Consider the following 26,123-nt stretch of genomic DNA (forward strand, 5'->3'; position numbering starts at 1 on the left):
CTACAGTGCAGTGAAATATGCAATATAAAATGAAAGAAAAGTGCTCCTTTATTGTAATGCTAAAGTGTGAAAGCTGTACTGATAGTGACGTTACAGTACTGGACTCATATATACTCTTTTTTGAAATATGGGTTTCATTCCTCATGAATTATTTTTTCAAGGCTAGACACGTATTAAATATTGAGGAGGTTTGGTCTTCCTCACTGAGAATGTAATACTTTAGTAACAGTCGGACGTTCTATTGGCTGACTTCCTGCACAACTGTTTCCCTCACACATGTGAAGTAAAATGCACAACAGGCAACCCAAATTAATCAAACTCCAATTAACCAAAAAATGATTAACTGAAGGCTGGTGATGTTCCCAGGATCTCTCAGAGCACAGCATCTGAAAAACCAGATGGTGGACTCTTCTCTGGATTCTGGGGATGGAGATCCTGAAGGCAGGCCTTTTAAAGCTGGCTGGCTTGACCTCCCTCCCCCCCATCTGAAATCCTGATTATCTGAAGGCTTTGGATGTCCTCTAGACCTTCAGAGAAATAGGATTGCACTAAAATGTGTGAAATGACTAGGATTTTTCCAAACAATGAAAAAAGAGACCTCTTTGAGTTATTCTTTTGTGTCTGCTACCTTACTGTACAAGTTCAAATGAAGCAGCATGATGAGTTCTGCTTTCCTAGATGAAAAAATGATAAAAACACCAACAGGTGAAAAGAGAAGATTCTTAATGCCCCATTCTTGCTTCTGTTGACATCATTCGGACTTCTGTCATTTATTACAATGGATTGGGCCCAGTGGTGGCAATTCTTAGGACCATCTGTGAAAGGATTTTAAATTGCTCTGCTTGTTATAGACATTTTAATGTTCATAGTTTCATTTTGTTGGTTTTTTAGCATAACATTCTCTTATAATTAGCTTTACACAGAACTCAGTTGAAATGTTGCTAAGGGGAAACAGAAACCAACACAATTAGCGAAAAACAAGTATGAATAAAAGAGAACAATTTCAGTTAAGGCTTCCCACAATGTTTTTTATCCAGCTCAGTTGTACTGGGATACTTGTACATAAACAAAAATCACCCGGAGTATATGAAATTGCCCACTTTAGAGACAACATGATAGAGGGCCATTTGTGCTGTAGTATCTGTTCCTAATGAGGAAGAATTACGAACATCACATGAGTTGTTAAGCAAAATTTCCTTGGCTTATACCCCATACTAGCACTGTTTTATTACTCCCTTTTCATTTCTTTCCATTTTGTGTGTTTTACATAATGTAATTTGTATTGTAGAAAGAAAAATGTACATGTTACAGAATGTGATCATCATATTTAAGGGTATGTTTCCAGTGGGTGGAAGCCCAATTTCCTCTCTGGTGGGGGCATGTTGTGTCTGTATGTTAGTGTCAGCTACAAAGTGGATACAAATGTGACTTATTTGCTCTTCTTCCTACTGGATTTGAACATGCTATTGAATTGGAAGGGATGGTGACACACATTTTGCCTGGAAAAGATAGGACACATTCTGAAAATGTAACCCTTAAAATGAAATGCATGCTGTGAAGATTAATATTTTATAGAAAAGTTGAAGAGAGTTCACAGAGCGCCTTAATTGCCTTATTCACTTAGGATCAAATCCTGTTAGTGCCCAATGTTACAGTGTAGCTGTGCAGAAGGGGCTGGGCTTAGGGAATTGGGTAGGGATCTCCAGGTCCAAGCATTCAGAGAATTGTTGGGTCTTTGGAAGGGAGGAAGTATGGCCAATGGATCTGTAATTACATGGATCTGCTAGCTATTTTCTCTGCCTCCCCATGGGTGTGGGATACTGTGACTTTGCTGACACTCTTAGGGGCAGGATCCTTTTTCCCATGAATATCTGCAGTGCACAGCCTTTACTTGGGCTATATGGTAAGTACAAAATGTTTCCATTATTGTAATACATGTGACAAGCAACTGAAGTGTGAGAAGCTGGTGTTTGTGTGTGTGTACGTATACACACCCTTCTGACACTTCAGATATATCTGATGCCATATATATAAAAAATAGTGTCTGAATAAACTACACCAAAGGAAGAGTCAGGAGGATGCATAATCTGAGCAGTGTGTGCCAGGTGAATCTGCTTATCCCTATTTTTACAGTGACGTCCTTTTTGTCTTTCCTCACATCTCAGCATTGCCCCCATAAACTAGTATTACTATCATTCATCATTTTGCCTTTCTCAAGGCAGTATGGTCTCTCTATACTTTATCAAGTAATAACCATGCTAGCAAATTCTATTAAAGGGAATAATGAAATCACCTTATTGCGGACGTGTCATAAAAATAACTATTGTACAAGCTCAGCAGTTGTTTTTCAACTTAATACCTGGCCATGTGGGAAAAATATACTCTAAAGGGCTTAGTCCAGTAAAAGTATCTGGGATAAACTCTCAGCACCAGGCATAGAAAATTAGTCACACTGCTCCTATTTATTGTTAACTGGCATTAATGGGAGTTATGAATCTAATCTGACTCCCACAATGCTGGAAATGGAACTCTGCCTGTCTGCAATATTTTTTGTTTTTCATATTAAGATATTTTTGTTTAGAGCTTTGCAAGAAAAATAAATGAAAATTTGACCCATTTAATTGTTTTCTAAGCTTTAAAATTGGGAGTGGGGGGAACAACTTTTAGGAGTCTGGCTATTTTCCATGATGAACACCTAAAAGACAGCTGTTTTGTGAGGGTTATGGGAGCAGCTAGAGCAGTGGTTCCCAAACTGGGGTTCGTGAACCCCTGGGGGTTCACGAAATGTTACAGGGGGTTCTCGGGAAAAAATTCCCTAATGGTGGACAGAGCTGTCGCTAGGGGCCCCGGGCAGCATGAGGCCAGCAGCCTGGAGCCCCTGGACTTCCAAGAGCTAAGCAGATCAAAGCAAGCATATCTATTGCACTGAGGAGATTTAAACTTCAAGACTCCTTATAAGAAATGGAAAGGGAGGTGGGTATTTTTTGCTGTTTTTAAAATTAAATAGGCAGCTAGTATTGTTTTTAAAATTATTATGAAGAACAAGTTTAAGCTTTGTTGTAACGTGTGGTGCTTTCTTGGACGACTGAAGACCTGAATGCTTGTGTAGGGGGAACTCTTTGAGTTGGCTTCTTAAATACCTTCATGCTGTTTCACATCTGATAATCCTTGATGAAACATAAGAGCCTTGTCTTATAACAGGCTTATTCAAGTGATACAAGCTTGAGATTTTGGAAGAGTGTTGCCAGTTTCATAATATAATAAAAATACTGTAATGATAAATAGTAATTAATAATAAATAGTGTGTAATAAACGTGATAAAAACAAATTTTATATTTCCAAGATCACTGCTTTTATCATTTATACTCAGGTAAAGGAGAAAATCCCTGGGAATATTCATTTTTAGGAGGGGGTTCGCGAGACTTGACATTTTAGTGAAAGGGGTTCACACGTTGTTAAAGTTTGGGAACCACTGAGCTAGAGTTTGCTGTTTTGGGTAGAGGGAAGGTTTCTGGGAGTCTGAGCCAAGTTGGGATTCTTGTCTAGAACAGGTCCTGACTGGTCCCTCTTGCTTCCTGACATGCTCCACTTCCCTGCACTGCCTGCTCCTGACCTCTCCACTGGGACAGAAACATAAAGGAGGAGAGCGTTTGCATTGGGCCATCAAGCTGATGGTGAAGAGGATTCAGCACACTGCTGGCAATGTGTGGGATTAGGCCAGTGTCAGCACAGCTAGGGTTAATGATGCCTACTCTGGAGGAAGCCCCTTTCAGGGGTTGATGGGAAGGCCAGGGAAGGTAGAGAAGCACCTCTTTTGGAAATAAGGGAACAGGAATGGGACAAGGGAAAGGAAAATATATATAAAATCCTTTAAATTTAGAACTAACCTTATACTTCTGCAAAGATTGAGAAAACTTATCTTTACTTTTTAAAAAAATCTTATGCAGGTGACAAATTTCACACTGATTTTAAGCACAATGCAAATTTACACGGCATATGAAGGAAAGGGAAACTCAGACCTAATGTACAATGCAATATTTTGTTCTATTCACAGCAAAGTTATGTCACTGCTGTGAAACCGAACTATAGGTCTTGATTTAGGAAAGCACTTAAGCACATGCTTAAGTCATGCTTAAGAGAATGCTTGGGTGCTTTCCTGTATTATGGCCATAGTGATGAAGCTAACCAACCTTACTGTCATTTGCAATTTCCTCTAATTATACAAAATCATGCTAACAGCCCACTAATTTGCTGAACTTGGTGTTAATAGCACCACATTCCCTGCATGAGGAGTTTCCCACAAGGAGATTCCTGTTTTCTTTTCAATGACACTGTCCACTCCCATGTGGTTTTCAATCCTAAGAGGCTCAGTAAAGTAAGTCCCAGTAGATGATTTTGCTGGAGTTTGTGTGTATCTGTCTTTTTTTCTCTCTCTTTCTATATATCTATTATGGTGCATGTTGTTGTTAGTCTCTAATTTATTCAGCAAGGCTTTGCAGAAATTGGCAGCCTCATAGATAAGAGAATTGTATAAACAGTCATTTTTTTCTTAATGCAGGTAGCTGGATGTCCAGGGGATTCTTGATATAGTTAAACTTAAAGCTGATATTTCAACCTTTTTCTTGGAAGACTTCTTTAGAGACTTTAATGTTTTTCCTGGCAGAGTAGTTGTTATTCACATGAGAAGAAGCCTCCAGTAAAAGACTCCTAGGATAATGCTAATAAACAGTAGGCATTTTGAAAGATTTTTTTTTTTGCCAGCTTTTTTACTCAGATTTGCAGACTTTACCTCCAAAGATAGAAGCTTAAGCAGTAAGAGAAATTGTTAAGTGTTTATTTTATACTAATGTTGTGCAAAGCTATTTCTCAGATTGATTTAAGTAGAAGGGGGCAGATTCTCTTCTGGCATAACTCTGAAGTCATTGGAGTTACACCACCAGAGAATTTGGCCCAAAGTTTGTATTTAATTCCATAAATAATAATAACAAAAATAATGTGAAGCCCACAGCACTTGGTTTTGGTCCAGTTTACATTAGATCATAGCTTTATGTCCCCATGGCATAGCAGCTACAGAAAATGTGCTGTCTAAAAGAAAATATGTTAATGGAGAAAAATGTTAGATGAAGAAGAAATGTCTCCATATTGCACTGTACCAAAGTTTAATTGTTTAATGTACAAATTGTGTGCTTTTACTTATATTTCCATTCAAAATTGTATCAGTTGAATGTATTTAAGTGTGAATTGCTTTCAAGGCAAACCGATAAGTAGAACTGGGAATGGGAAGAATGAGAGAGATGCAAGAATAAGCCAATTTCCAAATGTTTCATAATTTAAGACTAAGCATATAGTTGAAGGAAAATCGGCTTGATAAATGTAATCATGTTTATCAAGTGATGCCTTTGAATAATGGAAAAGGACTGCTCCTCCAACAGCCAGTAACGGGAGTCTATGGTTTTTCTTTGTTGTTCACTTTATATTGGATTTTAGGTGGTTTACTATGTAGTGCCACATTTTATGTGTATATGAATAAAATTTTATTATTATTTCACTTCTTGAATCTTTCAACATAGCTCTCAACTAGTACAAACAGGAGTCCTATCTGGAGAGGTTAAAGTTAACAAGCCTTTTGAAAAAATTGCAATTACTGTGTATTTCACTCTCACCATATTATTCTTCCTCAACAGTTAGGACCCCAGCTACTTTACCTAAAGCCTAAAGTGGGAATAACCCTATTGAGATTCAGGAGGGATCCTCAACTGATACAAATTGATATTGCTCCATTCACTTCGCTGAATGTGTGCCATTTTATCCCACTGGAGGAAATGGCCCTATATTAGGGAGGTTGATATCAGTAATATCAAGTATGTCTATAACCTTCAAATAATTGTGTCTTTGTAACCTTACAGTTCATCTAGACCAGTGGTTCTCAACCTATTTATCATTGTGGGCTGCATATGCGGCCCACAACGTGTTACGTGGCCTGCAGGTTGAGAAGCACAGCACCCCTCCCAACTCCCCCCCCCCCACCACACTCAGCGCCCACCACCCAGAGACACCTCCTCAGAGTGGAGTCAGGAGCAAAGCCCAACCTAAAACCTGGGGGTGCTGCAGCATCCCCACAACCCCCTTGTTTCCAGCACCCCCACCCCCTCACTGCCCAGAGTGCCCCCCCCAACCTGCCCAGAGCCTCACTCTCCTGCACCCTGCAGCACTCACCAGCTCCCTGCTGGCAGGAGTGCTCCAGCAGGCTGCCAGATGCTGTCTCCCCTCAACCAATCATGCCCCTGGCCAGATCAGAGTGCAAATTTAGAATTTTTTTTAACACACAGATAGGCCGCAACTGTGTGCTAATTGGGCCACATGTGGGCCGTGGGTTGAGAACCACTGATCTAGACTGTGGATGTCTAAAAAGTGTTTTTGATACCAAAAACATTGATAAATGCTCATTGTGACCTATAGATGACTTACAATAATAGCATCCAGCTGTTTACAAACTGCTCGGTTGAATAAATAAATTGCATGTACTGCATTTTCCCACTTACAAAGACTTACAATGAACAATATTGATTTCTTGCTAATACTGATGCTCCTAATGACCTTTTTAATGGCATTTGCTGCACTGTTTCTTCTCATGTTCCAATGGCATTTCCACTCAGTAAAACATTTTAATTGCTTACTGAAATTTCTTCCCAGATCTATGTATGTAACCACAACCCTCTTATTAAAAGGAAATTTAAAAGGTTTTTTTTTTTTTTTTTAAGTAACAGTTTGCCTGGAGTGTATTATACAGAAAGAACTGTAGAGGTATATTTGAAAATTAACCTTTTTTTGAGAAATCTTTTATTTCAAAAATACAAAAAACAAAAACCAATGATATGAGTGATTTATGTCAAATCAGTTTTCCATTATCCCATTTTGTAGTTTGTCTTTAGTAGTATTTTCAGAGTATAAGGTAGAAGAGTTTACAACGTGTCTCTGATAATACTCTCTAGAGATATTAACTATGCCTTCTGATTTTTATGGTTTTCTTCACCTTAATATGTTGTTCGGTGGAAGAGGGATACATGAGTTACTGGAGTCATTGAATATATTTCTGATTCCCCATAACCTGCTAAAAATGTCTTTAATACAATGCAAGAAATCAAATTATGTTTAATTGCCTCTATCTGGAGGCTTTCCTTATTGAAGCAAGATAGTCCTTATCTTACATCAGGCTGTTTGTTTTTTACTGCTTATCTTATTCTATTACATGAGCTTCTACAAAAAATTAGCTATTGAATGAGCTCTTTAGCTGCCAACTATTTAAAATGATAGTAGTTCTTTTTGACCAATAAAACAGAATTATGTTTGTTCTTGGAATCTGTATTAACATCATTAAAAGTAGGGGTCAAATTCAGAGAAAGCAGGTGCAACTGCATTAATTTGAATTACTCTGACTTACACAAAGTCTGAGTTTTGTCCCCCTGTGTCCCTTGTTAATCACAAGTAGGTTGCAGTATATTAATATTTTCATAAAGCTTCTTATGCTAAACCTATTAATAAGGATTATGCATGATATTTTATTATATGCATTGCAGGTGGCCGCATGTTACAGATGGTCTGGTCTAATCTAGTACAAAACAAAAATACCCACATGCTCCTGGGTACTCCAAACAGGAATTGTGATGTAATTCCCAAATCTACCGTCTCTGAAAGGGGGTACTTCGAGGGTTGCCATAACAATATTAGCCAGTCATTGTCTCTGACACTGTGATATTATACCAGGGGGCTTTAGGGAGTATTAACCATAATATAGGGTCATCATACAGTTTAGCTGGGTTAATGGGTAAGAAGTCAGCTATTTATCAGGACATCTATGTTTCCTTTGTATTCATGAGTGATTGGAATGAATGCATGTTTCAAAAGCTGGAATATCTTTGTAAATAGTGTAACAGTATGTGAAATAGTATATGTGGCAAAAAAGAACAGTGGATCTTAGGTTTAAAGTTATCAAGGTTAACTTTTAATGGTATTGATTATGTAAAATATGAGTGAAAGTAAAGATTCAGAACTCTGGGCTGTGACATATAATGTAGAAAAAGTTTTCATGCAAGTAGTGCTGTGCATATAACAAGAAGAAACAATACGAGTTCTTTCCTCATTGCAGTGCCACATATTGTACCAGTATAAACCAGAGAGTTGCAGTTCTCCTTTAAACAACTAAAAAAAAAAAAAATGCAGTATGACTGAAAAGGTAGATTTAAGTAATAAAAGCAGAAGTTATGTTTCATACTGTATGATAAACCTGTATGTTTTAAACAGACTTCCATTCATAAAGCAAGTTTGCTAATAACGGGAGCTATGCTTCAGTACCTTTCATTTTGCACTCTGAAAAGAAACCTCTTATTAAGCTCGTTTATTTTCCAGTGGGAAAATAAAATGCTGTGGCATATTGTCAGAGCTGCTTTACTGTCATCATTTACAAAGGTCATCTGAATTAATTGACATCTTCCCCTACATATTGTTACACAACCCCTTTTTTGATATATTTATGAGAAGGTGACAGGTATGCAGCAGTTGACTGTCTTTTCATGTTTGTCTTCACTGTAATTTGAGAAACTAACAATAACTCTGAAGTTGCAATTGTACAAGCCAATAATTACGTTGCTATAGAGGAGCAGATTCCTGTTGGTGTTTTTGTAGGGTGAACAGGGGTGAACTGCTTTAACACCTACGTGTTACTCCATAAAACAGAAAAGCTCTGTTGAAAGCTTTGGAAGCACACATTAGACAGCCAACCTCCCCTTTGCATGGATATGAAGTAAAATCTCTAGCTTTCACTGCTGCCTAAGTCACTGAGCCATGTATGCTGATGGACTTTGCTGAACATGTTTTCATCTTAAGGGAGTTATATTAAAGCCTTTGCTTATATTGGGTGAAAGATATGACACACAAGTACCCATACTAAGCAACATTAAAGCAAGCATGATATTTCATATTGATTATATGGAGAATGTTTAGCTCTTATTCTCCCCTCTGTTCCTCTTCCTGGCCCCTCTCCTCCCCCCCCCCCAACATCCCCTGTGGGAGGCTCTTCTCATTCTGATCAGCAACACTGGGCAAAAACTAGACATATGAAAACAAAGACATTTTCTTACAAATAAATTGAAAAGCCTTTCTGTAGAAAAACAGGCTAGGGGAAATATAGCAACTGATTTGAACAACAATCTTCTCAAATGAAAAATGTACTTTAGAGCCATCCTGCTGTGGTCTTGTTAATTACCAAAGAAGATTAGAACTCTTTTGCTTAATGTTATCCTTTTTACCTAGCATGTGTCAGTTCCAGCTACAGTAGCAATCAGAGCTTCACACTGGTCCTTCTGACTGTTAAAGGGATTTTTTTTAGGGGAAGTCATTTGCCACAATCCCTAAGATGTAGCCTGGCAGAAATTCAATAACTGTTTGTGATATGCTCATTCAGCTTCGGTGCTCAGTGGCTTTAGGTCCTGACATACAATGGCATTTGCCTTAATCCAACCATTGGAGAGAGAGAGGAAAAAATAGCTGTCCTGTATCTTGTTTTATTGGTTTCAAAACACGAAGCAACTGTGTAATTTGATTTTGCATTGCAAAGACTGGGGGAAATGTTCTTTTTTTAAAAATCCTTTGATGTTCTTTCAAGCTAGCAAATGCACACATCTAAGAGACCTGCAAACACATTTAAATTATCTGTGAGCCAAAAGGTGGTTGCATTTGTATTCTGAACGTAAAGTAAAATTTGGAAAGAGTCTAATAGAATAAGTTGAAGGAAACAAGAAAGGGGGGGATTGTGTAAATGAAAATATAAACAGTAGAACACATCACATAATATATATAAACAAACTTACCCTGCAAGAGTAGTTTCAGTGCTGGAGGACTTCTGCATCTGTATATTTGGATTCCTGAGTGCAGGTAACCACATACTTGTGTTAATGCAGGGTGTGAAGAGTTGCATGTATATATAGTATATGATACATTTATCTATAGATATCCTACAAAATGAGAGAATCTCTGTGCTGCCACCTGAGATCCCTTACGTTTGTCAGATCTCTGTTGCCGGCTGGCTGAGGCTCACAATCCAGTGAAGAGAAAGATGCCTGCTAGCTCTTCTTATTTCTCCTTGTTTCCATGGTGGTTAGAGCTGCATCGTTCACCCGATCAGTTGTCACACTGACATGGTGCTGCCTGCTCAGCGGTCATTAATAACTGAACATCCTCCACTCCCCAGAGAGGAGCCAATAGCTTCAGAGTGCCAAGATGTAGCACTCGCAGCTGCTCCAGTCTGGTTGGCTGAAAAATCCTGTCTGTTATATGACATTGCTGCTTAGGATACGAATAAAGGGAACAAGTCTTTATATGTTTCTGGGTATCTCTTCTGATTCGGGGAGGGTATGGAGCAGTGCTTTCATATTTTTGTGAGACAGTGTAGGATATTTAAATTAATCTTTAAGAGATAGAAGGAGGGTATCTATGCTCAAAGCAACTGATTAGAGATCACTAAACTTTAACCAGGTTGCCTTAGTTCAAAAGACACCACATACAGATTGAAGTCATTTGGTAAAGCATTTTCTTTTTCCTTTATCTTTTGCTGTATTTTTTAATTTTGGCCAGTATAGATGATTTACCAATCTCTTTCTTTCCCCCTTTTTTAAAGACAGAATATTAAAGTTTTTTATGTGCATTGATTGGCTAAAAATCAATTTTACAAATGTAAAATGAAGTGTTAATAAAATGAAGACCAGATTTGTTTTTTTTAAAAATGGTTGTTTTTTCCCCCTCCTGTCCAGTTGACTGGTTATTGTATGGCCATTTAGTAAAGTGAAGCAATTGAATGCACAGAATTTTCTTTTTTTCCCTCCTTATAATATTTTCTTTAGTACTTTGGGGACTATTGCAGAGGCACTGACACTGTGTTTGTCCTTATCTCTGTAAATAAAAGGCAGGCAAACTAGACTCTGCATCTGTGCAGGCTTCTGAGGTTACAGAACAGTTCAGAAAATGTTTGTTTTCTGAAAATTTATTACCACTTTACTTCCCGAACAACAACAATTAGGTGGATGTTGTTTAGAAAAAAACTTCTCATTGCGAATACCCTATCATGTAAAGAAATGATTTTGTAACAGGGGACAAAGAATAGTGGACTATAAAGACCTGTTTATCAACAGGTCAAAACTAGAAAGGATTTGTCTTACATAAATTTCCTACTATCACCCTGACTGATGCAGACCACCCTCTAGTGGAATAGAATGAAATGTGGTTTTCATTTCATTTTCTTCAGTTTTGTTTGAAGAAAGATTGACAGTCATGTCTAATTGCATGAGGGATTAATATCTGTTTCCTAAATGAAACAGCAACAAAATGTCACAGTACTATTAAAATAATAGTTATTGTTTTGTGAGCACTAAGTATCACATTGAATCTTAGATTATAGGCTTTATTAATTCCCTGAGGAATTGGTTTTATGCTTTATAAAGTTGCTTATTTTATAACATGTGATTTAAAAATACTGCTAAATACTAAAAGTCACTTTGGAGTAACATGTTAAGAGCAAATAGGTGCAAAATCCACACATTCCTTGCTGATACTCACATTAGTAGTAGCTATAATGAAACACACATCTTGATTTTTCAAAAATATATGATGAGAACATTTTACATGTTGTTTAAAGGTATGTGCAGGTCTCTTCTTATTTTTATATACATGCATATGCGCATGCACACAATTTCAATGAATCATTCAAGAATATTCAGAGCAGTACACTTCAGTTTTCTAAGTAACATATAGTGTGTGAGAATCATGCAAAAATGGATGCAATGATTTGATGTATGAAATTCAGATTATATTTTTACTACATAAGTGCTTCATTTTGGTTGATTGATATGGACTATATAATTGGAGGGCTAAATAATTAAATCAATTAGAGTGCACTTGCATAAGGAAAGTAAGTTTTGATATGTAATTAAAATACCTCCTTGATTGACATGTATATGAAACTACAATTTAACTGATATTTATATAAGAATATACTTTAATTATATCAAAGAGAAATAATTTAATTTTCATTTCAGCTAATACCAAAGATTTTTTTGAAGATGTTTTCAAAATGCTTGCAACGTAAAATACTTTTTATAACTGATACAATTATGATGATTAAGGTTCATTAGAAGCTCTTTTCCTGCTGATTTCACCAACATGTTTGGTAGTTTTAAAATAGCAACATAATGTATTTCACCAGATTTATATATAGTTTATTAGCTTTCACTCTGCAATTTTTTTTCATCAGACTGTGAGGTGAGGGGCAGAGTGAGGGAGAAAATAAGGTGTGCAAACACTAAAATGGAGTTTGTTTTCAGTGGGTTTTACATACTAGGTGAGTGAGACATCAGAACAAACCCAATATTTATTGGTTGAAATGGAGAGGTACTTTGATGCAGTAGAGGAAGGGTAATCAATCTGGGAGTTGTGACCACTCTTCTCTAGAGCGAGGGAGGGAGGCTGAAATTTGTTTTCTTGTTGTAACATATGGTCATAGTATGGAAAAGGTTGAGAAACACTTTACTAGACTATTAATGTGTTGTATGTTTACAGTTGTTAAGAGAGTTGATGGTGATAGAACTTTTATTACTGGCATTATTTGGAAATTAGCTCTCTGAATGCACACAGAACTGTGTTGAAGAGATAAGCAGAAGTGCTTAGAAAGCTTAATGAAAATTACATACTAAAAAAGTATGTTAAAAGAATGTTTTTTAGGTTGCAAAGTCAAACACTTGAAAGTTAGGAAATGCCAGATTTAAGGTTTCCATGCAACCTTGATTCTGCCTCCTTTTGCATCCAATGTGAACTGCATGAGACAACGGTTCTGTGGAAAACATAGTTTGTGATTATGTAAGTAATGCAAAATAATGTATACACACAAGGGGGCTGAACTAAGTTTGCATGGGCAACTGTAAATCTGACATTTCCTAACTTTCGAGTGCTTTTGCAATCTAAGCAACATTCTGTTAATGTAGGTCATATATGTAATTTTCTAGGTGTTTGGTTGCTTAAAGGAAAAAGATAGAAATAAATTCTATTTTTTACAACTGTATGTATCACCAGCAGGGTTTGAAACCTGAATCTTCAGTACAGCTTGATCTACAGAACGAACTGTAGCTGACCATAGGAGAAGCCTGTTATCTTTGGTGGGGAAGAGGGAAATGGGCCAGTGGGGCTATGTGCTGAATCTGGTTGGAGAAACTATGCCCAACACTCTCTGTCTCCGTCCTCCCCCAAGAGTTGAGGGAGCTCCTGTCATAGGGGTGTCCCAGATGGGAGGGTGGCCACTGGGGCCAAGTATTGTATTCAGGGAGGGTTGTGGTGAGGAATAATGGCGGCGTTGCCTGGCTCACTCCTCAACCTTTCTCTATAGTTGATCCAGCAGCTCACAGGAGTTTCCAGTACGGCATGTGTGCTGCTATTTGCATGGTGGCACGGGCCCAGCCTTAGAATGTCAATGTTCACATATTACTGTGGCACTTTGACAAAATTTTCCTGAGGACCACAAGCAAGGGATGGGGAATGATGATTTTTAATAGTTTATATTTCAGCCAAACATGAACAGATTTTTAAGTGGGGGGAGGAGAGGCATGTTTCTAGCCCCAGAGCTTTTTCTGGATTTCAAAGTGTTGCTGGTATTAGCGCTTCTAAAAATGCTTGCAAGAATCTTTTATATGGAAAGAGTTAGGCAACCTAAATATGGGTGTTGCCTCCAACTCCTCCTTTGGCAAGTACTGAGGGTTACTGATACTAAAAGGGTGGTGATTAAGCAGAAGGACACAAGAAATGGAGTCCACAATCCTGTAAAAGGGATCCCTATGGACTTACCCTTACATCCAGGTAAAGACTCATTATGGATGTAAGAGCCCACCCAAATATGTGTCTTTGCAAGATCTGGGCCTTAGTGAGCAGCACAATAAGGGCAAATTTCTTATATGTTTAAATTTCATATAAGATATGTTTAAAATCTAAAGGTGACTTAAATGAGGTTGAATATGGACTTAATTAATAATCTGTTGCTTAACTTGATAACCATGGGAGTTTTGCATGTTTCCAGATGTGCTCAAGTTCTTAATTAAATGGCAACTGTGTTTCATATGTTGGAATTCAAAATAAAGACAGAGCAAACTCCTGGGTTATGCCAGAACTGCAGTCAACAGAGCGCAGGGAGGGCAAGTTGTCTGCAAGGTTGACATGAAGGCATCTGTCTGAATGTGTTCTGCACTGGAACTGGTCTGGTTCCTGCTGCAGCTTGGAAAAATACCAGAACTACTTTAATTTATGGCCAACTGCCTCTGGCCCTAAGTGTGGATTCCGACAGCCAGGGAGCCGTCCATATTCCCTTGTCTTAGAACATGTCCCTTCACTGGGGGTTGAGAGGGAGTGGAATCGAGACTGCACCGCTTCTCTCTGTCACCTGGGAATTCCCTTATTGAAGGGGAATCCTGAGGGAGCTACAGTGGTGCAAAGCAGCCAGAACATAGAGGAACTTAAGAACCAGTGGTTCATATGTTTTCAAGCACAGTGTACTCCTTATTTCACTTTAAAACTGATTTTGCCTCAGCTGTGTTTGACATTAGATCTTTGTCTGAAGACAGAGAGATCTCCTCAACCAATTCAGAGGGATATAACTGAGATGTTTGACTCATCATATATTAATAATATTAATGAATGTCTGATTTATAAGCACTGGACACTGAAGGATTTTAGTTCTCTTGAGACAAAGACAGTTCAATTGAAAATGAAACACAACAATGCTTTTTCCTCAGACAAAATGATTGGATTTGGAATAGGACCCATCCAGAATATAAAGGTTCTCTCAACAGCCTCAGTCAAACTGTATTAGGTGCAATAGAACAAGGCCAGCAAGTTCTCTTCCATCTCCAAAATTGACTTTTCTTACACACACACACACTCACTCACTCACTTTTCATCAATTTACCTGTCAGTCTGACAAAGTATATAATAGTGATTATAGAGCTGAAATGTACTAGACATAGAGACCATTTTCCAGGTTTCTCCTCCAGAGAGGGCCTTGTAGTTTTAGTCAAGATTCTTAGGGGCAGATTGTCAGGTAGCGTAAATTATCATATGCGCCATCCTTCTGAAGAAGGCATATCTCCATTGCCCCATTCATCCTTCTCATTATCCTGGAGTTCTTCATCACAGATAGGCCATATCAATTTGTGGCTGTGCCATTTTACCTATCATCTATCCTTGGGGTATTCACAAGTTGATGATCAACCCTCCTCCTTCAGTTTTGGTGCACTCCTGGCTGCAGTGCTGCATATCTTTCATGCTCATGAGCTGTGTCAGAGCAGTAGAAATGGAGGAAAGGTCTGATCAAGGAAAGGAGAAAGCCTCCATCTTCTTGGCCTTTTGGTGCTTGTGTTGGGAGCAGGAAGTTGGAATGTTTCTGTTGATCTTAGCCACAAATAATACTTCTGAGAGAAACCACTGTTCCCCAGAGAACAGTTCTCAGTGGCTCAGACAGGTTGTTTGACAGTTCAACTACCCTTTAATGTATGAGGATGTGATGACAGGTTTAGAGGCCTTTAAAAGAGACAGGAAACTCAAGTCTTTGAGATTCAACCTGATGCTCTTGTGGTACATCCTTGGGGATTCAGGTGAAAACACCAAAAGGATAAAACCTGCAGCAACCAGAAAATAAGGTAGAGTCTTATTGTCAAGAATTTCTCTGCAGGGTTAATTACAATCCCCAGTAGCATTTTGAGGTATGCTCTGATGTGAACTATGGCTTGAGAGGGGATTAGGAAGTTTTTCTTCAGGTTCATTATGAAACTATGCTCTTTGAGGACTTATGCCATTTGAGGAGGTGGCATTTATCAGAAGGTCATCTTATTGATGGTAACTTGTATCTTCCCATTGGTTTCCCCACACCATTAATGAGCTGAATTAATTGGAGGATGTAAAGTTATTTTAGTTGAATAACCTCAGAAGTAAGCATGGGTCCCCAGAAGAACCGACTCAAACCTATTCGCCTAAATATAGTTTGGTTAAGGAGAAACCAGAGGGACCTCAATTCTCCTCCTCTCATCCCCCTGAAGCCCACCTATGCATGACACAAAGTTGAATGATATTTTGCAAAATTCACCTATGTCTTTTCTGCGTTTTAGAATCTACACATTCAGTTTTGATGTGCTCTCAAATGCTATGTACACCAGCTTTGAAGGAGGAGATTCATGGAACCAGCAGAAACCCATCAAGGGAATTTGCTACAGATCTTTTACTGATGTAGAGGAGAGGAATGAGAGTGTGCACTGAGTTCTGGATGAAATAGGAGAAGATGATTTTCTGGGCATAGTTGTGAGGGTTCACATCTTTTCCAGACTTTAGCAATGTAGTTAAATGTCTGAATAGATCAGGAATGCAAACAGGTGACATGCTAGATATTCTCACCTCAATAATAAACAAAGGGTGTACACTTGTTTTTTTGTTCGTAGGTAATCCAGGAATGTAGATGTCATTTAACTCTGTCACAGTCTTTTCTTTGGAGTATTGATTAGTTTTTATGGGACATTTCCCCCTGCAATATTAAGCTTATTCGTTATGTGTACCTGTATGCGTTGGTTGTCACTCCTAAGGACAGAATTTCAGATGTGATTTTCCTAACTTTTTTAGCTAAAATCAGATTAACTATTTTATCGTAGTATTCTAGCTGCAATGTTATGTCAGGATGGGACTGAGGACTGAAGATAATAGCGATTCTAGATTATTTACAATTTGCAGCAGTCTTTATGGGAGCTATATTGCTGCCTTGGAAACCTGTATAAACAGGACCACATTCTAGATACTGTAGAGATGATATCCTTATGATTTTATTTACTTCTGAGCTCAAAAAAAGTAAAATAATGATTTTCCCTTATCAATAGCATAAACTCAAACTTACTTCATGGATAATTGTTATGGCACGGACTAGGAACAACAAGGGACAGGCAGGATATGTGCAGCACATGTTGAGAGTACGGTTAGCTCAGAATACTAGTTTAGATCAAGTACAGTTTAATATATATATAAATGTAATGAATGTTGAAATGAATTGACCAGTAATTATGGTATATAATTTTGGGTTTTCAATCCAAAGATCTAGAAAATGATTTTTAAAAAGGACACAAACATATTACATTTGCATTTTGAAGAAGGAAATATATTTAATTAGCAATGCAATAAATATTCCCCCACTTGCTATAATTTTGCCATCGCAGACTTTAGGGATTCTCACAAGCTGCATGATGTTTTTTGTGAGCCTATCTGTGCACTAATAAACTGGGCGGGGGAGGGACTTACTGGGAGAGGGCTGTTTCAAAGGCTTTCACATAGTTCCCATTACTAAGGAAACCACTTATTTTGTCTGTACATGCTTTGAATAGATCTCTCATTTGAAGTCTGGTGCTCAAACCATGAGGATTGCATTATGGCACTGAGAAAGAAATGGGGAAAACAAAAGAGACTTAAAATACCACAACTTTAACTAATTCAATCTAACAATATTGTGCAAGAGGTAGGGTGTGTGTGTGTGTGTGTGTGTGTGTGTATACACAATATTTCACAGATCCTTTAAAAATCAAAAGGCTTTTCCTGACCATGTGTTAGTAAACAAAATAGGGAAAGCAGATTTTCTGACCTATACTCCTTTTCTTCCTTGTCATGACACCGTTGAGAAATTCAGCATGCAACTTTTGTAGCTCCAAAGATGGACCGTGAATGATTTGGGGTATGACTGCACTCCAGCTGGTATCATGTCTTCCAACCCGAGTGGACAGACACATGCTGTGAGCTTGCATGCAAAAAATAGCAGTGTGGATGGTTGCAGCACAGGTGGCAGCATGGACTAGCTGCCCAGAACAAGCCTGTCCAACTCCCTTGATCCTTACTCAGGTAGTTAGCCATGCTGTCACCCATGCGGCAAAGTCCACACTACTATGTTTAATGATCTAGCTAGAGCAGCACTAGTGCATGTCTGTCTACCTGGGTTGGGAGGCAAGCTGCTAGCTGCAGTGTAGACATACTCTTAAGCTCTGAAACAAAATGTGATACTAGTTTGAAATAAAAGAAGGCACTGCTGTAATAACAAGGGCAAAATTGTGGTGATCATGCTGTCTATGGATTCCACAGTTGATCAAACATTCCCTTGGAAATGAGTGTCTGTATGTTTTTGGCAACAGTGCCCAATCCATTGTTAAGGGTAACTGCAAATACACACATAAATACATTTACATGTCGTAAGGGTAAGCCAAGCTTCCAGCTGCCCAAAATGTTCATCCAGGTCACAGAAATGTTGGCCAACAACTCTGAATCAAACCCCATCTTAAAATTGAATTCAAATGTCACCGTATTAACAACTGCATAGTGCTCAGTTAATATGCTCAAATATAGGTATTTGAATCTGAAGGCATTGACTCTTAAGATATGTTCTGCTGTGTACACTCAAAGATCATGAGTGTTCATGAACTAAAGTAGGAAGCATGGTTTCAGAATGGTAGCCATGTTAGTCTGTATCAGCAAAAAGAACGAGGAGTACTTGTGACACCTTAGAGACTAACAAATTTATTTAAGCATAAGCTTTCGTGGTCTAAAACCTACTTCATCAGATGCCTACGAAAGCTTATGCTTAAATAAATTTGTTAGTCTCTTAAGGTGCCACAAGTACTCCTTGTTCTTTTAGTAGGAAGCATGTAATCAAAGAATATTGCAAACAAGTTTACTTCCTTCTTTCCCCCTTCCCTACATGAGGTGAGTAATGGGGAAATCTTAGCATGTGCATCTTGACAAATAAATGTTCTTATTCAGCTTTTCCAAAGTCAGTGCCTGAATTAGCTTAGCAAACACTACATAAGACTGAAGACATAGACAGAAAAATATATTACATTACTTAAATCCTTCAGTATTGTCCTCGGACTTCTACATGATTCCATGGAATCATATAACATCAAAGATGGTGCTAGGTTTGTCTACAGACAGCTGATTTCCTCTGAAAGTACAAACATGCTCTGCTAATGCTAATTTTTTTTCTGGTGGAGGTGATGACTGTTCAATTCATTTTGAAATGAGGAGCCTAAAGCTGCCAGCTGTTTGTGGGGTCTGATGTGTCCACAGAGTGTTTACTCTAAGTGTATATTTAGTAGTTCAGGTGACATTGTTGCTGACACGAGAATTGTTCTGAAGCTAGTATATATGGAGTAGCTGGCTTTTCTTTTCCCACAATTAATAAGCAAATTGTCCCATATAGATTTTCTTTTAACTCCCTAACTTGTGGAAGAGAGGAAGAATGATAGCTGTGGTGTCCTTGGCCTGACTCAGTTGAATACTTCTGGGTGATATAGAGTAGATGACTTTAAATGACACAGAGCTGTATTGTGTCTGCTAAGAAATATCAATTTTTAATATTCTAGAGAGTATTTGTTGTTTTACTCCTAGACTGTTTATGTTTGTTTTCTGTTTTTTTATTGTGTGGATTCACAACACTGATATTTATTATCATTATATTTCTGCTTGCAGCAAAAAATAAGGGCACTCCTATTCTAAGGGTACTCCTCAGGATACTTCCATTCTATAACCACTACAGAAGCACAACAATGGCGTTGCAGCGGTGCTGCTGTAGTGTGGACACTTCCTACATTGATGGAGGGGATTTTTCCATTGAAGGAGGTTATCCACACTTTGGGAGGAGATAACTAGGTTGATGGAAGAATCCTTCTGTCAATCTAGGAGTGTCTATATGAAGAGTTAAGGTTTACCTAACTACAGTGCTCAGGTCGGAAAATTATTCACACCCATGAGTGACATAGCCAGGTCAATCTGATTTTTTTAAGTGTAGACCAGGCCTGAGTATATGGTAACATTGATAATTGCCATTACAAGCTAATTCCTGCATTTCCAAGACAATGCATAGGGACTTAGTCCATGACTTCCATCAGTATTGTGGCAAAGGAGATGAAACTAATAACGTAAACTATCTGAGATGGAAACCTTTGGAAAGATTAACAGCCACTTCAGAACAGCTAGCCCAATATTATTTGGTGATAGGTGCTGTGAACTTGAGAGGCTGTTAAGAGTAGATAGCTGAGTCCTTGAGTTTAGGAGGGAGGTTTCTTGGTAACTTACAAAGAGAGACAGTCTGTCTGGAGATCAGATAAACATGGACAGGTTAAATTGTGACTGGCCACCTAAGTTTGGAGTGAAGGATTTTTTGGAGGTGTAAGGGGGGCCAGGACAGGGGTGTGCCTCAGTGGTGGTAAAATGTTTTTCAGGAATAGCAAAATAATGCTAAGGCCAATCTTGCTGCTCACACTATATTCTTGTGATGTCCCAGTTAACTGGTCGAGGAAGTTACTACTTGTCATCCTACCTGCCTACTATTGTTATATTTTCTTTCTTACCAGTTCCAGTGGGTCTATGTCTCATGATTCTGAAGTGTTGATGATACCGACAATCTAAATGCCCTATGTCTGTATAAGTTTTGAACTGTTCAGGGCCTTGAATAAATTATGATTCTACAAAGTGTTCAATAAGTACTCCAAAATGTTGTCATCAATACTTTATAAATTATATGGAGAACCTCAGTATATTTACTTACTTACTTTCCATTCTTATTTTCATGTTTAAAAAAATGCTCTGTAGAGGGCTTCTGTTAAACTGACTTCAAAATTTTATGATCTTGGCTAAGGCAAGGCACAAGTGTTATCCGTTATTCTTAGTAGTTTTTATTGCTTTCCCAAGCCATCCTAAGTAACAAATGTGTGTTTTTTTTCAATACTGAAAGTACTCCGACAACAAATTAAACCTTTGTCCTCAAAACACAAATCACCAAAGAGTTAAGTGCAGTAATCAACCTGCCTCAACACAAAGCAACTGGACACGGTGCAAAAAAGGTCAAGGTATTAAAATCAAGTATCCTATCAAGGATGCAATTTCTTACACCTATTAGTAACTGTGAATTACTAACTCTTCTTGTGTTAGCTGAGTGTAAAAGTGTCATGATCATTAAACAATATGATTAATAAATCCTTTGAAAAGAGATCTAGGGTAAGAAAGCTCTGTAATACTTTGCAAGGCTTTTTGTTAAAACCACAAACCTCTCTTATTTTAGAATCATCTGAATCCTGTCATTATTAAAATCTTCATAAGCTTTATCAAGAGTTTTGAGAAATAGAAAGATTTTTTTGACAATAGAAAGTTAGAGTTTGTAATTGTCTGAAGTCATTCTCTATGATGGTTATGCAGATGCCTTGCTTTTAAATGCTGCACAACATCTGTCTCAGATGTTTACACTGCAAAATTAAGTCAACCTACCTTTTGTCAGCATATAGCCGCTGCAGTAATTACATCACTTGCTTGTGTGTGTGTGTGTGTGTGTGTGTGTGTGTGTGTGTGTGTGTGTGTGTGTGTACACTTTGCTTCTTGTGTCAGCGGATCGTGTCCTCACCAGGAGCACTTATATCAATTATATTATGAGTGTTGGGCATTGTTGTATGGCTTCTGAAAGCCAGTAACAGTCGATGTAAGCAGTGCAGTGTCTACACTGACCCTGCGTCAGCCTATCTACATTGACACTAACTCTGTGGAGGCGGAGTTATTAAGTCGGCATAACAAGGCATTTACATCAGCAGGAGCGAAATTTTAGTGTAGACACTTACATAGTTAGGTTGATGTAAACTGCCTTGCATTGACCTAACTCTGTAATGTAGACCAAGGCTCAGTGGCTTGATTCGTAGATTCCAAGGCCAGAAAGGACCACTATGATTATCTATTCTGATCTCCTGACACGGGCCATAGAACTTCCCCAAAATAATGCCTAGAACATATCTTTTAGAAGAACATCTATACTTGATTTAAAAATTGTCAGTGAGAGAGAATCCACCATGTCCCTTGGTAAATTATTCCAGTGGCTAATTACTCTCACCATTAATATATTAATAATCCAGCCTGAATTTGTCTAGCTTCAACTTCCGGCCATTGGATTGTTATACCTTTGTCTGCTAGATTGAAAAGACCATTATTAATTATTTGTTCCCCATGTAGATATTTATAGATTGTAATCAAGATGCCCCCTTACCTTCTCTTTGTTAAGATCAAAAGATTGAGCTCTTTGAATCTACTACTATATGGCATGTTTTCTAATCCTTTAATCATTCTCGTGGCTTTTCTCTGAACTCTCCAGTTTATCAGCATCCTTCTTGAATTGTGGGCACCAGAAGTGGACACAGTATTCCCACAGCAGTCACACCAGTGCCAAATACAGAGGTAAAATAACCTCTCTACTCCTATCTGAGATTCCTCTGTTTATGCATCCTAGGATCGCATTAGTTCTTTTGGCCACTGTCACACTGGGAGCTCAGTGGAATTAGGCTTTGGCTTTGCTAAAGTGTGGTGTTATGGAAAATAAGCATTTAGTTTCCTTGTGGGAAGCAATACAGCAATATGGCATTCCTTAGGGCTTGTCTGCATTGGAAGTTATTCTGGAATAGCTATGCTTGATTAACTATTGTTGATTAACTCTATGTGTGGATGCTTTTATTCCACAATAAAAGTGCTCTATTTCAAATTAGCTTAATCCCTCTGTCTCTCCTCCCTCCCAGAAAACAAACAAACAAAGAAATAAAGCACTCTCATTCTGGAATAAAAATGTTCATACATGGAGTTAATCAGTAATAATCTGCTTTTGCCTGAGTGAGGACTTAAGGATGAGGTCCAATGACATCGTGAAGACAGAGAAATGGTGACTTGTGTTTAGGTTGTTTCTCCTTGTGTCATACTGCCAATTCCCAAATCAGATTGTAAACTCTGTGAGGCAGGGCCCTTGTTATTTTTATGCATTTGGAAAACAACCTTACTATGTGATATAATAAATAATAGTGAGAAACACAGATAAATTAAACTCTGAGTAAAATCCTAGCTCAATTGAAGTCAATGGAAGTTTTGCCAGAGATTTCAATGTGGTCAGAATTTCACCTGTGATTTTGGCATAAGTAGTATTGTGACAATCTATGGAAGTTTAAAGTCCATTTCCTGAAGGATCCTGAAAGAGGAAGACAGACTGGTTTTGAAAAATGTAGCCAATGGGTTTATTTGCTCTGTCTGTACATGGGGAGATTTTGATTTCACAGCTTACATTCGCCTCTGGCATGCTTTTTTTTTTTTTTTTGTATTGTGTTTCCAATAAATTTGCCAGAGCACACAGAAATATTTGCTGGTTGGGATCATCTAATTTTTCACCTATGAGATACACAATTGTGAGTTTTGTATGTGTGATACCTCTGAATCAAATTGAAAGCCTTTCAAGTCATGGCTTCATTGAAGTGAAAGGTAATTTTGTTATTGACTTGAGAGGGACCAGGATTTCACTCTCTGGTTTTAGCCCACTTTGAAAATTTGGCTCTTTAAGTCTGTGAGTGAGAGTTTTGCTTTATCTCTGCCTCTCCAATTGTATGCTTTGTTTCTATATCATGCTTTCTCCAGTTATTCTGGAACTTTATCGTTCAACAAAGTATTTAGATCTTCCTATCTATCTAAGTACATCTAGTCATACCATTAGTTTAAATATTTCTAAGGTACATGCCTCCTTGGAATTTAAACACTGAAGTTGCATGGACCTACCTCCCCTTTGAATAAAACAACCAAAAGTTTTATTCTGCTGACCACCTCTGAAGTTAGGGTGACCAGACGAGGGGAAGAAAATATCGGGACACCTGGGGAGGGGGTGCCCACTGGCAGGAAAAAAAAAAAAAGCCGAGTCCAGCCCTGGCTGAGCAAAAAACAACAACACAGTGCTGCCGGCGGATATCGGGACAAAATGCGTCCCGACCTAAGATCGGTTGGGATGCGGGACAGACACCGAAATATCAGGACGGTCTCGACTTTATCGGGATGTCTGGTCACCCTATCTGTAGTTCAAAAATCACTACATCTGTAGTTCAAAAATTCAGAAGCATAGGCCTACCCAAAGCCTCTAGAAGGGCACAAGTAGTTGTGTCAGGGAGTGTGCAAAGGATAAAAAAGGGAAGCAGCATTATTTTTCATAATGTACAGTTAATTCTCTTGAATTTTTGAACTTTTCCATTTTTAAAAAGTTGCCTCATAAATACATGACATTGGGCTAGAGGATTAAGCCATCCTCGTTATTTACTTATATTGTGAGCTAACAATGATAAATGAGTTTTATATCTGTTTTTGGAAAATATTTTTTTAAAATTTCAATTTAGTTTGTTTCATTTACATGCAGTTTATTTACTCTTTCATGTTATTCTTACTAGACCTCTTCAAGCAACTATAGCTTTCCCCCTTTGGATTTGGATTTTCTTTCAAAATAAAAACAATTCTTTAGAAAGTTTTCAGTTTTGGTGGCTATATGTTCTAGCTATCATTCCATTGCTAACTTTTCTCCCCTGTCAAAGTATGACATGCTCCACTCAGTGTGGGGATGAGGCTATTCTTTAAGTATGGAATGGTCTAGTCATAGTGAGTGATTTCTGGAAATACTCTGCCAGTCTTGCAGTTAGAACTCTCTAAAACTATTGTTTTTAGTATAATCAAAGAATCTACCTTGACTAATGGAGCCACTAATATTTTATATGGAACTGTTCTTATATGTTCACCTTCTTTCTGATTAAGTTTGATACTATATTATCCCTGGTTGTATCTTCGGCTCTTTATTTCTCTGTGGATGCTCCTTTCCAGTGAGAATTTTTGTTGTTGTTCTATACATAAAACATAACAATAAACTTATTTTTTCTAATCATTTACAAAACATTGCACAGAAAATAAAATCATTATTTTTTGCTAAACTTACTTACTTGCTCTGTCTGTACATGGGTACTCTAGCTTCCAGAGATATTCTGAAGAAATTTATGTAGTTCATTCTCATTATGAAGAGCTTAGATCCTCTAATAATGGGTCCTATACAAAATCATAAGATTGATAAATAGATTCTTATAAATGAGAAAAGCAATATTTTGTAATATTTTCTATAATACTGCAGTAGCACTATTGTAAATTATAATGATTTGGACCATAACTAGAGAATACTGTAGTACAATATTTTTATAAGGTAGCGCACATTCTTTGTCACAGCCTTTATTCTGCTATTTCTGGTTTTGTCATTCATGTCACTTTATTATTTCACCTTCATACTTTTTTATGAACCCCCCCCCACCAACTATTTGATGAACAGACCGGATATTTAAATCATGAAATTCCTTTGTTTTCAATGATGGAAACATTAGTGGAATGTGAAAGCGTAGGCGCTACAGTAGAAGCCTGAAATTAACTTACTTTTCCTGCTACATTGTTCAAGGCTTCATTAACAATTGGCTTTATAGAGTGATTTAACTTAAATTTAAATAATAGATGGTGACAGGATCTTACGTGAATCGGGTTATGAAATAGGTTTATTTATTTACAAAAAAACATGGAAAAGCCAATCAAAAACTACAAGAAGTAGCGGACAGTAAGTCTTTGGAAAATATTTTGGATACCAGCAAGATTACTTACTACCAGTGTTGTTCATGTCATCATTCTTACCATGTGACCTGCAAAATCTCTGTTAAAATAAAGTTGAAGATTGAAGTGCATTATGACAGATAGCTGCTTGAATAAAACCCCTAAAACTAATAAAGTATATCAATACAAAATAAATCTTCTGTGCCCACAGTCAAAACAAGGAACATTCTCAGTGCTAGAGAATTATTTTGTTTTTGCTGTATTATATATAAGAAAATAACTTTACAGTAGATAACACACTTATGCTGATTTTCCTAGCAAGAATAATTGATGAAAAAATGGGTAGGACATTTTTCTTTTTTCAGAGCCTGATAATGGTTCATGACTGAAATGTAGGCAGGTAATCCAGCGAGAAGGATGACACTGCTGAGAATAAATAAAGCAGGTGGTGGGATAGGGAAAGTAAAAGTTTGGAACGTGCCATTCAGCAGCACATAAAATAGTATGAACTCAGAACTTTAAAGTGTGTTGATGGTGCTGGGTACAATGATTCATGATTGGCTACTGTTTTCAAGTAGTTGTTACTTTCTCAAAATTTGATCTGAAACTTT

At 37.7% G+C, this 26,123-nt stretch overlaps 2 protein-coding genes across 11 annotated transcripts in view; one reads left to right on the forward strand and one right to left on the reverse strand.

Moving 5' to 3' along the window:
* The window catches only part of LRRN3 (leucine rich repeat neuronal 3), a 50,962-nt gene extending 40,715 nt beyond the window's left edge, over positions 1-10,247 (reverse strand). The window contains exon 1 of the mRNA XM_034769272.1: positions 9,867-10,247. The gene's annotated coding sequence lies outside the window, so the exon portion shown is untranslated. The remainder of the gene's footprint in view (positions 1-9,866) is intronic.
* Positions 1-26,123, forward strand: part of IMMP2L (inner mitochondrial membrane peptidase subunit 2) — an 854,519-nt gene that overhangs the window by 469,954 nt on the left and 358,442 nt on the right. The gene's annotated exons all lie outside the window — the stretch shown is intronic.

Source organism: Trachemys scripta, chromosome 1, assembly GCF_013100865.1.
Source record: "Trachemys scripta elegans isolate TJP31775 chromosome 1, CAS_Tse_1.0, whole genome shotgun sequence".
Taxonomy (NCBI): Eukaryota; Metazoa; Chordata; order Testudines; family Emydidae; genus Trachemys; species Trachemys scripta.